This window comes from Ipomoea triloba, chromosome 9 (genome assembly GCF_003576645.1).
Source record: "Ipomoea triloba cultivar NCNSP0323 chromosome 9, ASM357664v1".
NCBI lineage: Eukaryota > Viridiplantae > Streptophyta > Magnoliopsida > Solanales > Convolvulaceae > Ipomoea > Ipomoea triloba.
This window is the reverse complement of record NC_044924.1, coordinates 29,612,714-29,618,273: the sequence shown is the minus strand read 5'-3', so window position 1 is coordinate 29,618,273 and position 5,560 is coordinate 29,612,714.

Genomic DNA, 5,560 nt, shown 5'->3' with positions numbered 1-5,560 from the left:
TGCAATAGTGTGTAGGAGTAAACACTTTCCATGGGAAGTGTCCTATTACTAGGCGTAGGAATATATTTATAGGGCAGGCGATAATAGAAGGTTGGTTTTATTCATGCTAACAGTTTACGTATGGACTTTAGTTTTATATTTGGTTTATAAATATATGTGAATTCTATTGTAAATAGTTGTTTATTTAATTTTGTTGTTTTTATTTTTTAATAAGAAATTTGATTATAACAATTAAACAAAATAAGTACATTATTACAGTTACAATTTATTAAATATCTCTTTGTACATTACATTAATAGTCAACTTAGTTGTCCGCCTACAAAAACTGGTTTTCTGAGTAGCAGCCCCACATGAGATAAGGTTTGACCTTGACTTTTATTTATAGTCATTTCATCCCTTTTAAATATGCTTTTAGATTGTTAAAAATAAGAGCAAAATAGGTATTTCAAGTCACTTTTCCTTCCCAGGAAGTTATTTTTTATATGTAAAAATCAGAATAAATGCAACAAAGAATAGATACCATTTGCAAAAATTTTTAATTGTAATTTTAAATCAGTACTAGTAAACTAGTAATAGAATTAAGACTTAAAATACAAATTTAGCAATAAAGAATTATTTGTGTTTAAGTCTTAATCCTGCTACTAACGTTATGTTAAAATTAACGTAGCAATAAGATCTACGTAGATATGTAAATTTTCGTACCAAATCAACTTCAACCCTAAATAAATAAAGAGTTTATTACCAAAATGGTCCCTCGACTATTGTGAAATTATCAATTTGGTCCTCGACAATTTTTCCTACCCAATTAAGTCCCTCGACTTTGAAAATTTTAACCAATTTGGTCCTCCGATTATTTTGCCGTTAAACATCCATTAAATCGAGACCAAATTGGTAATTTTCCTATAGTCAAGTGACTAAATTGGTAATTTTGCTATAGTCAAGGGACCAAATTGGTAATTAATTTTTCACTGAAATGGTCCCTTGACTATAGCGAAATTACCAATTTGGTCCCTTGACTATAGCAAAATTACCAATTTTGTCCCGATTTTAATAAGGGAAAGAAGAAGGAACCATCCCAAATGGGATGAAGGATGTGAAATTACCATTAGGACCTTATTTCTAACAATCCGCTAACATAATTTTTAACAAATGACTAAATTGGGTAAAACCATCAAAGTCCAGGACTAAATTGAGCACAAAAAGTCATTTAGGACTAAATTGAGTAAAACCACTCTAGTCGAGGCCTATATTGGGTATTAACTATTACTAGTATTTTCGCCCGTGCGTTACACAAAATGGATTTGTTATAATATTTTAATAGTATTTGGATTGATATACAATTATATGAATTATAACATTGAATATTATATAGCGCAATTGATGAAATTTGTTTGATCGATTATGTTTTATGATATTTTTCTCGTTTGAATTAGAGCAAATAATGGTCCAATTACTCGTGTGATGCACGGATAAATTTTTTTTATTATATATGTAGATAATAAAAATAAAGATGAAATTATAAAAAATTTTAATATTGAACATGCACATTTATTTTATTATAAGAGTAGTGCAAAAGTATTACTCAATTAATTGAATAATATATGACTTGTTTGTCTACAATTATTTTAAAAAGATCGAAATGTAATATGACTTATGTAATTATATTATTACTAAAGTAAATATTGGAAAAATAAGAAATAATTTAATTATAATTATTATAAAAATAAACTCAATGATCAATGCTAAGCTTAATTACCATAATAATTATTAGACAATTATTATTAGTCAATTCCACTAATATATTTGCAATTATGCTTTTATACCTTAAGTATAATTATTTTCATCATATCGCATTTAGTTTTTTCTTCCTCCTTCATATTTGAATTAATTAATTTTAATTATTATAGAAAAATCTAACAACCCATGTTTAATTATTTTTTTAAAAATTTTTTAAATAACTTTAAGTCAATTAGTAATATCCTTTTCCTTTTTCAATTTGCATAGCTTCCGTTTCTTTTTCCATTAAAATCTTTCTATATTTTCAATCAATTAATAAAATCAGTTTTCTTTTCCATTTTGTCTTTACTATTTTTGGACGGAAATTTCACAAATGATGATTTGATTTTTATTAATAGTAGTATAGATATAGAAGTATAAATAAGTATTTGAATTATTATTATTGGTGTAAATAATAATTAATAAATTATTTTTTCTTATAAAATTACGCATAATTTGTTTCCTTTATTCTCACAATTATAATGATTTAATTATTCTCAGAATTTGAAAACTAAAATTTTGTTACCAATTAAACTTTATTAATTTTTTACTAATTAATTCATAATATTAGTTTGTGCGGGAAAGTTGAAGGGGATAATTTTACTTTTATTAATAGTATTGATACGTGAATATAGAAACAATATTACCTATTAATAGATATTAGTTAATTTTCTTTTTACCTTACAGGTGTGAAGTTTACAGCACAATGGCACCTTTATACATTCTTGCCTGTGAGATTTCTCCCCTCAAAATTACAGTGCTATAAGATTAAGGTGCCTGCGGACATATGAAATATGGGAAAGGAGAGTCAGCGAGTCAATCAGGTGTAGAGAATGCGTTTCATGATAAGAGGTATGTCTCCTTATGGAAATACTGTGTTTTGGAATCCCTTGAATATTGAAACGTTATTCATCATAGTGGTAATTAATTTCTATACATATAAAACTATCAGATGGCGGTGGTAGTTTGTAAACTGATACTGCTTTACTGTGTTCCAGTTTCATTTACTTCTGAAGTTCTTGAAAGAACATTATTGTGTGTGAATATCAATAGAATTACTAATTGTGTTGTGACTAGATGTCTAAATTAAAATGTCATCTGGAAATGTTGTTTGGCTCAAGTACGTGCAATTTTGGACAGTTAATGTATTGCATGATTACATCCATTTTATACTCTGATTTTGATGTCAGCTTTGAAAGAAATCCAGAAACCAATGCTCATCAAATTCTTCACCCGAAGAGCAGTCTCCTCTTCATGAATGTTCAAAGCCTCAACACTTAATACCATCCCATGAATATATATCGATCCACTCCTTTAACAACTACAAATATCCCTTTTCTTTTCCAGAAAATATTAAGATTTCCAGTAGCTGCCAAAGGAAATATACAGAGGGAGAGAGAAAATGGTGGTGGTGGCTATGTAAATTCTGACCAACCGAGAGAAAAATAGAAAAGGAGAGAGAGAGAGAATAAGTGGGTTTTGAGTGTGAGGGTGGGAGAGAAGAAAGAGGAGTGAGAGAGAGAATAAGTGGGTTTTGAGTGCTCAAGTTTTAATGATCCAATCTTGATTTGGATTTTTGGTTGAAGGTACCTTGCTCGGTCCATTCATTGTAGATTAACAGAGTTTGAGTTTCAACCACCTAATCAAGAACTTTCTATTGTGGAGGGTTATGATACTGAAGAGCAAAGAATTCACAGCCAGATTTCATCAAAATGGGTCTAATGATCAACTTTTTAAGGTGGCCCATTTTATCCATTCATTTCATTCTCTGAATGGTACGTGTGCAAGTTCATGCATTGATGTTTTGGTACATGTTAAATTCCCCAAATCAAGCATCACTTCAAGATTATCAACCTTAATTTCTCTCAAGAATGTAATGTCAATATGAATTAAGAAATTCCTCTAGAGACATTTTTCAAGCTTTAGAGCCACAATCTTCATGGTACACTATATGTTGTGATTTTCATGCTATGGAAAGTTGCTATGCATTGACTCCCATTTACTAATTGCCTCATCAAGACAATCAACAACAAGCTTTGGAATATAATGCTAATGACAATCAAGATGCTTTTCAATAAGGCACACCATCTATGTTTACACCGCAACCCTTATAGTGTGCTATATGTGGAGGGCCACATGAAGCGGAAAGATGCTATATCTTGGATTCCAATTATCAATATCAACGCCAATTTCAAGGACTTTCACATCAATAGTCACTACAAGAATGCCAACAATTTGATCAAGAGTCTGAGATGAAGTCCATGATGGTTAATATGCTTATGGAATTGCCTAGCTTTTCTCAATTGAATGAGCTACAAAATTGAATGGATCACATAATGGCTCAAAGACATGATTTGACAACTCAAGAATCCATTAAAGATTCATTTTCCAATAGAGAGGTTCTATAAGAGAGCCCTTGCCAAGTGATGAAGGTCATCATGTGATTGAAGAAAATGAGAAGATGTGTGAGGACCTTGAAGATGGAGATGATGATGATGATGAGATAATGGATGATTGCATTGATATAGAAACTTTGAGTTGGGATGAAGATGTAGAGTTGCAAAAGAATGGTGATAATGAGCAACATGAAGATAGTCCAATTGAAGAAGTGCTCAATAATGATAAAATTATTGAAATATGTAGCATTAACAGAAATGCCAAACACCAAAAAATTAAATTATTTTTTAAAAAATAAATCATTTTTTGAAAATCATTTTTCCCAATACATTTCGTTTGGTGCAACTAATTATAACATTAGCTGTACTTAATATTCTTTAGCTTTCTTGTACCTCCTCACAAGTACTTCTACAATTTCCATCTCTTTCCCTTTGTTATTTCTAGTTTGAAAGAGAGTGTCCATAGCTGTTAGCCCATTCCCATTTTCGGCATATTCTATTACATTTGACCAAAAACTTCACAGCCTACAACAATAATATATAGTTATTAGCATGCATGTCAGTGCCAAAACCTCAGCTCCATGAACAATTAACCATTTTTCTTGAAATAAATTTACCTCAAATTGTTTATTTTCCACAGCCAGATGCAAAACTGTGTTACCGAAAGCATCCTTAGAATTCACAAAATCTGCGTCGTCTCCTATCATCTCCACAACAAACTTGAGAGCCTCCAACTGGCCGTTCTTAACACACATGTGCAAAATGCTCTCTCCCAACTTCTCCCCATCCATCCCCATCAACTCTCCCTTTCACAGTTGCAAGGTGGAAGGGTGTGAGGCCGTCTCTGTCACGAGCCTTACATTTTCATTTTGTTGGGGGAAGTGTGCGTAGGAATATATTTATAAAGTTGTATTAAATGTAGTTTCAAATCTTACTCCTTGATGTGGCGGGAGCAGATACTAATAAATTAATTTTTTTCATGTGGTTCCATTGCCAAGTGTTTACATCAAGATTTTGTGTGTAAAATAAAAGTTGAGAGTAGAAAATGAAGTACACATAGTATTTTTCATATTTATAGGGCAGGCAATAGTTGAAGCCTTGAAGGTTAGCTTTATTCGGATAATTTTCTTAAGGGAAAATAACACTTTTTTCTTCTGAATTATATACATATAATGATTTTTTCTCATAAATTATTCATGTGTTTACATTTACCCATTCAATTATTTTAAAAGTGATGATTTCACCCCCCCCCCCCCCCCCCCCCCCCCCCCCCCCCCCCCCCCCCCCCCCCCCCCCCCCCCCCCCCCCCCCCCCCCCCCCCCCCCCCCCCCCCCCCCCCCCCCCCCCCCCCCCCCCCCCCCCCCCCCCCCCCCCCCCCCCCCCCCCCC